General features: G+C 51.7%; 1 pseudogene; it reads right to left on the bottom strand.

The window, feature by feature from the left end:
* Positions 1 to 686: 686 nt before the first annotated feature.
* Positions 687 to 4098, bottom strand: LOC109737556 (putative UDP-rhamnose:rhamnosyltransferase 1; annotated as a pseudogene).
* Between the last annotated feature and the right edge of the window lie 6216 nt (positions 4099 to 10314).

Consider the following 10314-nt stretch of genomic DNA (forward strand, 5'->3'; position numbering starts at 1 on the left):
ATATAGACCATAGACAGACTAAAATATAATTTAGAAACAAGTTAGAAGAACGGAGGGGTGATTTAGAAACAAGTTAGAAGAGCGGAGTGAGTATCGTATGTAACTCAGCTCTAAAGATTAACTTTCGAAAATATAAAAACTCTAAGAGTACCCACAGTGGGAGTAATATAGATAGTAACATCACACATATCTAAATAAAATAGATAATGTGGCAAGCAATAAATGAAAAAATGAGGAAAGTGGTAACATAGCTAGATACTATTAGTATGAGTAACATCACACATATCAAGGCAAAATGAGTCTATAGCCTAATAAATGAAGTGTTGCATATTATCACACATATGTTACTCCCCACTATAGAGGCACTCACTCTGTTTCTTTTTAGTCTGCATATAATATTTGATCAAAGTCAAACTTTGTTAACTTTGACTAAGTTTATAAAAAAATACCAAGATTCCCAATATGGAACCAATATTGTTAGATGCATCATGAAATTAATTTTCATACCATAGAACTTTAGTATTGTAGATGTTGATATTTTTTTCTATAAAGTTGGTCAAACTTTACGAAGTTTGACTTTGACCAAATCTTATATGCAGACTAAAAAAACGAAGGGAGTAGTAACATAGACTAGTAACATGTGCCCATTGTGCCTAGTCTAAAGGTCAAAGGGACAATAGCTGTAGTAAAGCAGAAAGGGATGAAACACACGATTTATTTTCTTATTTTCCATGAAGTAAGAGCCAAGCTGGAGGTGGAGTTCGAGGCGGCAGCACTGATGCCCTGTTTGGTTCAGCTTTTATCGACGAATTCCGCTGCTGCGCAGCAGAATCTAAACCAAAGGGCGAACCTAGCAGAATCCGATTCTAGAAATCCGCTGCCAAAATCTAAACCAAAAGCGGAAGCAGCCCAGGACGTGCTTTTCAAAATCTAATTCCGCTGCAGGCCAAAATCTAAAAATGCTGTATCAGCTGGCTTGCCAAATGACCTATATCTTTTTCACGTCAGATTTTCCACACCTATTTTTTTACAGCAGATTTTTCACGGCTGATTTTAGAAATCCACAGCTGAACTAAACAGGGCGTGAAAATGAAGCTGCCATCAGATTGCACTTGAAGCGGCGTAAGATCTGAGGTGCTGGACAAATTCGTCGATGGACCTATCATGGAGTTCCGTATCAGCTACTACCGCCTGCATCTTCGCTGCACCTGCCACGAAGCCCCTTCTGGCCTCTTCGTCAACCATGACGGCTCGGACCGCGCTCGCGACGCCGTGGCGGTCGAACGAGCCGTCGTCCTCATTCCTCGTCACCTGCAACCCCACCTTCTTCGCCTCCATTTGCCGCGCGTTGGGCCCTTGGTCGCCGAAGATGGGCAGCATGACAAGCGGGTGCCCGAACATGAGGTCCTCGATCAGCGAGTTCCGGCCGCAGTGCGTCAGGAACCCGCCCACGGCCGCGTGCGCCAGGATGCTGACCTGAGGAACCCATCCCGTGGTCACCAGCCCCTGGCCGCGAGTGCGCTTTTGGAAACCGGGAGGAAGCATGTCCACGCCGTCGTCGTCCTGTACAGCGGCGCCGCTGGGCTTTCTCAGGGCCCAGAGGAAGCGCGTCCCCGCGAGCTCCAGCCCGAAGGCCAGCTCGTGCACTTGCTCCACGCGCAGCGGCACCTCGCTTCCTAGGGCGACGTAAACAACGGAGTTGGGAGGTTGCGCGTCCAGCCAACGCACGGTGGCATGCTCTGCTCCTTTGGCAGCGGCACGGGGGGCTCCGTCAGGTGACGGCGGCAGAAGGCCGAGGGGAACGACCGGCTTGCCGAGGAGCGTCGCCGCCAGTGGGAAGGACTCGGGTTCCCACTCGATGCAGCTCCGGATGGCCGCGACGGTGCACCTGTCTTTTGTCAAGTTAAAGCGCCGGATGATGGACATACCCGATATGCCATAGTTGTTGTAAGCCGGGTCCATCACCTCCTGCTCGTAACGGGGAAGATCACGTGCTCGGCCGTGCTCCGACGGCAGGTGGGGCGCGGTGGCGATCAACGCAGCGGTCGGGAGAAGCATCGCGCATGGCACCTGGTGCTCTAGGGCGGCGGCGGCCCCAGTGGTGGAAAGAGTCTGCGATGATCCAGTGAGGCCTCGTGGTCTCGTCGGCGCACGCGCCGCCCAGGAACTCCGCGAACGGCGCGGCGAGGCCGTCGAAGGCCTTCCAGTGGAGCTCGCGGTCGTCGTCGGGGACGTCGTTGGTGGACTCGGCGCCGTCGACGCGCGGGAGAGGGAGCGCGACGAGCTCCACGCGCGGCTCCGCCGCGGGACGCAGCGGGAGCGGGAGGCGGGCGAGGTTGCGCGGCGTGGAGACATAGGACACGCGGTGGCCCCGCTCGGCGAGCCGTTCGGAGAGTTCCAGGTACGGGAGGAGGTGGCCGAATGCGAGCCACGGCACGATCACAATGCGCAGCGGCGACGATGAGGACCCGGCGTCCATGGCGAAGATCAGGAGCTTGCTAGCTCGTCGACTTGCCGGCCGGGGCGTGGCTAGAAGAACGGAGAGGTTAGCTTTGTGGTGCCCAGTGCTCTCCTCCGCTCACACCGTACTAATGGAGTATTTGTTTGTTGGCTCGGCATGTAGCTATTGTCGATCGAGGTTTATACATTCCAGGTTCCTCTTTAGTACGTAGGAGTGTGCAACTTGGCCTCACCGTACGTGTTCTGCACGCAAGTACATGCATGAATGGTCATTGGTCAATCTCTCCACGTGGACAAAGTTTAGAAATGGTTGTCAGAGTCTGGATCATGCGCATATAAATGAGACTGGATACGTGTCTTTTTTTTTCCGGGTGGATACGTGTCTTATGAGAGCATGTAACCCTTTCCCAGCTGCGCTATTTCAAGCCCCTAAGGGCCGAACGGCTGGAGATGCTTTAATAATACAACTAGCTGCTGACTATATGATGTTGCCACGTTATATATAGTCAACTTTATAGCCAACACGTATAATAGTGGGGAATAAATATGTACTACTTTGTTGATACATGACTCATCTCACTCTTTCACAAAGTACATATGAGCACCTGTTGCAGCCGGCTGTTAACTAGTAGGCTGCTTCTCTTCTCTCTTTTTCAACTCAGCAAAAATATAATATTTAAATCCATACAGCCCGCATACATCACCTTATTATACTTGCTTTGAAAAGGAAGCGAGGTCTTTTAGAATAATCTGAATAGTACGAATGCCGTATGCTAATGAATGTCGAAATAGTCAAGTATGTTACTTTCACCAATATTGCCTTCGGAGGCCGAGCTGCATGGAGCTCGGTTTCGGAAAAAAAATCATATTTTTTACGTTTCAAAAAATTCTAAAAAAATACAAATATACATGAAGGCATAACACATATATGTGTAAATTTTCAGGCAAAATACGTTAAAATGAGAGCTGTGCAAAAAAGACAAATCTAGGGCTTTTTAACACATAATACTATTCATCCTTCCAAGTCATGAATTTGTTTTTATATACAGGTCGCATTTCAACGGATTTCATCCTGAAATTTTACAAACATACATATAACATCCTTATTTACTTGCATAATTTTTTTTAGACTTTTTTGAAACCAAAAAGTTTGGATTTTGATTTTTTTTTTAAAAGCCTCAATGGAGGCCGGGAACCAAACGTCTGTTCTCGTTACTTTCATTCTTGTACAGTCGTTAGACAGCACCGTATCCTAAACACCACGTGTGTGTTTTTTGTTCACTTCATTCTTACAAGGAAAATACTCTTATATAGACTTTTTAGATGATAAATCTATTAGGAATAATTGGTTTTATATTCTTAGTTGTGTCCCCCTCGTCAGGATTACCCCTAGTTTCTGAAAACACATGGTCTTGCCCAATCCACTTTGGCGTCTTGTGCCCTTCGACGGTTTGATCGTCACTTTGAAAACTTCATAACTAATTCATACTAAATCAGAAAAATGCAAATAAGATACCAAAATGTTCGAAAAAACATCACATGTATGTCAATATCACTTGCATTCATGACAAAAGTGTTGGTAAGTGTCCATCCGAGTTTTAACTCTTGTCATACCACCCTGAACAGCAAAATCTAAAAAAATTCAAAAAAAAAATTGATGGCAAAGAATGACAGATGTTTTAAGTGCTTGCCTAGTTTCATGAGGGAATGACATTCGTTTAAAATTTTTACCACGACTTCCACGAATGTCATTCCCTGATGAAACTTTGGCAAGCACTTAAAACATTTATCATTCTTTGCTACCAATTTTTTTTCTAGATTTTAGTGTTCATGGTGGTGTGATAAGAGGTAAAACTCGGATGGGAACTTACCAAAACTTTTTTCATGAATGCAACTGACATTGACATACATGTGATGTTTTTTCGAACATTTTGGTATCTTATTTGTGTTTTTATGATTTAGTATGAATTAGTTATGACGTTTTCAAAGTGGCGGTCTGTCGGGGAAAATATACAGGGGTATATGTTTTCCCCTGACTCATGCACGGACAAGCCAAGGCCGAGCCAGGATGCGCAAGGGACCAAGAGATTCGAAGGACCAACATGCAGATAAAGCGACCAAGATCAAGCCAGAGAAGTAGGATATCGTCAAGAGAAGGGCCTCCTTTGCCGGGCAAGCGAGCCCGGCAAGGGCGAGGCCACCCCCAGAAGCAGACAGCCAAGGCGTTCCGGCAGGGCCTGCCGGGACACACTGAGGCAAAACCACCTCACCAACCACTCCACCACGACCCACGTCATCGATCGGTGTGGTGTCAAGCCGTAGAGTGACTAAGTGGCAGCCATTCGCCACATGGAAGCCTCTCCCTACAGGAAAAACTCACAGATGACACCCGTCCTGCGACGTGTCAAGCGAATAGCTGTGGAGCTGGCAAGATAGCCCGGCAAGCCTTGCCGGGCAACCAACGATGTGACGTTAAGCGGTGCATTTAATGCGCCCTGTCAGCCCGCAGAGTTAGGTATGATAGCATTGTTTGCTATCTTATCAGTGTGTAATGACTACTTTGCCATTGTGGTAACCCCTTGATCTATAAAAGGAGGCCCATGGCAACCATAGAAAGGGTTAGAAGGTTGGATAACTCACACCCCCATACACGCGTAGCCACTGCCGCCCTGAGGCAAGCCTTGCCGGCAAGTGTACTACGCTCCACCACCACCTTTCCACCATCAATCCACCAAAGTAGGAGTAGGGTTTAACGCCTCGCGGCGGCCCAAACCTGGGTAAAAATGCCCGTGTGATCTCTGTCATGCTGCCCCACGCTCGTCTGCTCTTTGTGCCACGCGACGTCCCCCTGCCGAACCAGCAAGGGGCCTCGTGGTCCCATACACTACTGGAATCAGCTAATTTGCCGTCTGCCAGCTCTTTGCCGTCTGCTAGCTTAACGGACTGAGAGCACAATTATTGCCGTCCGCTGCAGACGGCAAAGGGCCTTTGCCGTCAGCCGCCAGGAAGCAGACGGCAAAGTAGCTGTTTACCGTAGCCTACTTTGCCGGAGCCTTTTGCCGTCCGCCGTTCATGCCTTTGCCGTCCGCCATGGCAGACGGCAAAGTAGCTGTTTCCTGTAGTGTATAGGTGGTCGTGGTTTCCCGCGACATCTTTGGCGCGGCAGGTAGGGGCGCACGCTTGCGCGAACCTGAAGGCGGGTGCAGCGTGCTTTACCCATGGTCGCCCGCTTGAAGCCTCTGGCGTTCGCAGCGCCCACAAAGATACAGAAACAAAGCGGGGCCATCCCCGCGCCATTTTATTGGTCTCCACGCCTCGCCGTAGCCATGGTTACGGTGAAGATCACCGCTGCCAGCGATAGACCCGTCTTGGCGGCCCGTATGGCATACCCACCAATCGGGCGCCGTTCGGAGAAAGGGCACGAGACGTGTGGGCGCGAGCTCCCTCCATCCCATCTCTTCCCTTCGTCAGCAGTCGAATTGCTTTAACCGCGGTGTCGTCGATGTCGACGATTACCGCGCGACGCTCGGTCTAGTATTTCCCCTATTTTGGGTAATCCTGGGCGAAGCGCTGGTATGAGTCCGTCGATAGATGCCTCGTCAAGCATACTTCAGCAAGGCTGCCTGCATCGGCATGACCCATGCAACGGCAGCCGCCGGTCTGACTCGAAAGGAAAGGAGAAAAAGGAAGGAGGACCAAAGAAGCCCAACACTATGCCCTGATGCCCGCCAGCCACAAGGAATGCATATCGGTCCCTGCCGGGAATGAAGAAACCACCTGGTTGTCTTCTGCTCCTCCGGGTGCCGCAGGCGCACCAGACGCGCGCGGCCCGGCAAAGGAGAAAGAAGCTCAAAATGAAAGCTAAGTTTACGTTATCACTTCTTATTGATACATTTCAGATTTTTGTAGTCGTTTATCCCTTAACTCTAGTGAGCGTTCATATTGTGAAAACCCTCTTGTGATGGAACCTTGGCTAGTTTCTTTGGTCGCACCATCGTCCTGTCCAGAGCCATGCTCGCAGGTCGAGAGGCTGCATCGAGAACTACCTGGGAAAAACCTGCTGGGACGCATCCACGCCAAGATGACTGATAAGGGTCGGACCCTTACGACAATCGCGGCAATATGATACCGGCAGGCATCCAGTGCATACATAGGGATTGATCATACGAACGCAAACATATATGACTCAAAGGGATAAACACACATTTAAAATCCAGCTAGGGATATCAGTTTCATGCAAACACTAAAAATAGAATGGCTAAACGCAAAATGTATGTCATGTTTCATTACAGGGCAACGCGGAAGCAACAGCGCCCCGATACTTGGCCTGATGGCCGGATGGAGCGGTTCAAACATGGAGAACCCTGTCGGCCCGTGGCGCAGCTTTCTCCTTGGCGGCTGCGACATCGGCACCCGCCGGCGGCTTCTTGAATCCGTTGTGAAGGTCGAGGTCTGGATGGTGGCAGGTGATATTGCTCAAGACCATGTAGAGGGCGTCACGGGCAAGCTTCCGGGACTCGGTCGCAAAGCGCTTGGCCCTCCCCTCTTCATGCACTTGCAGCTTCTCGATCAGCTCGTTGAAGAAGAGTCCCAGCTTGACGATTGGGACCTCTTGCTTGCTAACTGAGAAGACTGGGCCGTCCATGCCCATCACCACAGCCTGAGCACCAAGACGCTCGGCCATGTTGATCAGGCTCTTGGTCCAGAGGTTACCGAGATCGACCTGATTCTTCAGCCTGTCCTCTGCATCTTGCCGGAGACGCCGGGCGGTGTCCAAATCCTTGGACAGCAACTGCTGGTGGGACTCAAGGGACTCCGCCGAACGCTCCAATGTGTCGATCCTTGCCTTCATGTCCGAGATGTTGCCATTGGCAGTCTCAAGGCTCTGGGTCTTGGAGGAGAGCTGCGACTGCACATCAGCCAAGTGGATCTCTGCCTGCCGTGCCCCCTCTTTGAGTGCCTCCACCTCCTTGCCGCCCCTGGCTAGATCCTCATTCAGCTTAGCCACCTGCCGGTCAAGGTCAGTCTTGGCGGCAGATGCGGCATCTAGATCTTCAGTAAGCTTCTTCAGCTGAGCAACATGGTCAGCGGCGAGGGCGTCCAGGGCGGCTCCGTGCTTGTCCTCTAGTTCCTTGGTGCGCTGCCGCACAAGAACCTCCAAATCCTCATCCTTGGCACGGAGAGTGGCTTCGAGTTTCTCCTCCCGAAGGGCGATCTCTTGCTCTCTGGCATCCAGAGATGCCTTGTGGTCCGCCAGACGCGCCTCCCGAGCCATGACATCTCCCTCGTCATCACGAGCATCTCTTGCTGCCACATAAGCACCTTGAACTGCTTGTCGTTCCATTCACGCAGCTCCAGACACTTGTCCTTCAGCTTCTGGTCCACCTTGTTGGCAGACTCACGCCGCTCCTTGAGCGCTTGCCACTTCTGGTTGTGCCGGGTCTGCATCTCCTTAACGCCCTCGCCATGGATTCCATGAAGGATAGGTCCATGGAGACGGTGGTTGATCATCGGCCTCTCCAGCTCCCTGATAATGCGGAGCCAAGAGGCGTTCAAGCTCTTCATCAAGCTCAGCAACCGTCGACGGGGACAAGCTGGGAGTTCCAGCTCCGGGCGGCGGCAGCACCTTGGCCAGCGTGCTCGAGGATGGCAGGGTCTCGGCAATGGTCCCGATGGAGGGGAGTGGGTCCGTAGTCTGGAGAGGGATTTTCACATCGACGACCACTCCCTCTACCGGGACGTCCGCCGAAGAATGCTCCATCATCGCCAAGGAGCCCTGTGCATCCCCGGCAGCAAGATCCTGTCCCTCAGCAGGAGCAATCTCTACGGCCTCATCCGCGGCAACCCTTCCTATGTCAGCCACCACCTCCAGCAGCTCTAGTTCCTCGGCTGGAGGGGTTGCACATGAAAAGGCCAGTAAATAACAAAGAAGCGGAAGTCTTAAGCGAATAAAGAAATCAAGAGAAGCAATCAGAGAAAGAAAGAAAAGAAGGAATAAGTGAAGTACCTGGGGAAGTCTGCCGGGCAGGAACTTCTGTTTCCTCGGCGGCAGCTGTTGCCGGGCCGTGGACTTTGCCCTCTGCCATGGTGGTCCCGGCGGCCTTCTACGCAGCCTCATCTGCGGAAGGTTCCGTGGGGGTCTCTTTGGCTCGGGCGGCGGGGGGAGTATGCCCTTCAGGGAGGGGCTCGCCCTGCATCGTATCACCTCCTCCTCCGCCTGGGGGGACAGGGAGGCCGTCCCCGTCACCTCTCGAGTCGAGGGCTGAACTGGGGGCTCGGCACGGGATCCTCTACGTCGACCCCCGCCAAGGCCGGGCTCTCTGCGCCCTTCAACGACCCAAGACGCCGGAGCCTCTTTTGGGAACGGTGGACGAGGGTTTCCGTGTCCTCCTCCACTTCCCTGCTGGTAACAACAAAAGCAAGAGGCCAGTCAACAAAAATAATTAGATATGCACAAGCTATCCACGCAAGGAAAAATCCTCCTTACTCTTCTTCGATGAGCATGGAGTTCAAATTGAACTCCATGGGAGGTGGAGACTCCCACCCTCTCTTTAGAGATGGAAGGGCATAACTCCACGGCAGCTTCGGTGCTTGCCGTGGCGCCAGGAGCTCTGGGGAAGACGAGCTCTGTGAGGAGCTCGAGCCGGAGCGGGGGCTGGACTCCGCCTCTACGCCCGCCGGCTGCTTGTCGGAGGAGGCCTTGGTCTGGGCGAGATGGGGAGATTGGCGGCATGCAGCCTCACCCTTGGTGGCCTTGGTGGTTGTCTTCTTCACCCTCTTGGCGGCTGGCATTGGGTTGGAGGCCGCCACCCCTCGGGTAGCAGCACGCCTGCGGGTGCGCTGGTCTGGGTACGGCTCGGGAGCGCGGCCCAGCCGCGAGCCACTCCTCGAACCCCGCCACCTCGCCGACATCCTCCTCCTCCTGAAGCTCCGTTGCTACCGCGGCTAGAGCCTCTAGCCCGGCAAAGTTATCCCCGGCAAGCTCTTCCCCGGCAGCCCCTTCCGTGGTTTGCACCTCGCTGCCGCCATGGGAAGAACTCCTGTCCTCAGCTTTCCCCTTGCCCTTCCCATCCTTTGCAGCCTTCTCCATCTACGCGAGGCGGGCGACCTTGTCCTCCTCGACCCTCTTCAAAATATACGCCACCTTCGTAGAGGAGGTGCATTTATTGTTGGAAATATGCCATAGAGGCAATAATAAATTGGCTACTATTATATTTCCTTGTTCATGATAATCGTTTATTATCCATGCTAGAATTGTATTGATAGGAAACTCAGATACATGTGTGGATACATAGACAACACCATGTCCCTAGTAAGCCTCTAGTTGACTAGCTCGTTGATCAATAGATGGTTACGGTTTCCTGACCATGGACATTGGATGTCGTTGATAACGGGATCACATCATTAGGAGAATGATGTGATGGACAAGACCCAATCCTAAGCCTAGCACAAGATCATGTAGTTCGTTTGCTAAGAGCTTTTCTAATGTCAAGTATCATTTCCTTCGACCATGAGATTGTGCAACTCCCGGATACCGTAGGAATGCTTTCGGTGTACCAAACATCACAACGTAACTGGGTGGCTATAAAGGTGCACTACAGGTATCTCCGAAAGTGTCTGTTGGGTTGGCACAAATCGAGACTGGGATTTGTCACTCCGTGTAAACGGAGAGGTATCTCTGGGCCCACTCGGTTGGACATCATCATAATGTGCACAATGTGACCAAGCAGTTGATCACGGGATGATGTGTTATGGAACGAGTAAAGAGACTTGCCGGTAACGAGATTGAACAAGGTATCGGGATACCGACGATCGAATCTCGGGCAAGTAACATACCGATTGACAAAGGGAATT

Source organism: Aegilops tauschii, chromosome 5 (assembly GCF_002575655.3).
Source record: "Aegilops tauschii subsp. strangulata cultivar AL8/78 chromosome 5, Aet v6.0, whole genome shotgun sequence".
NCBI classification, from domain to species: Eukaryota; Viridiplantae; Streptophyta; class Magnoliopsida; order Poales; family Poaceae; genus Aegilops; species Aegilops tauschii.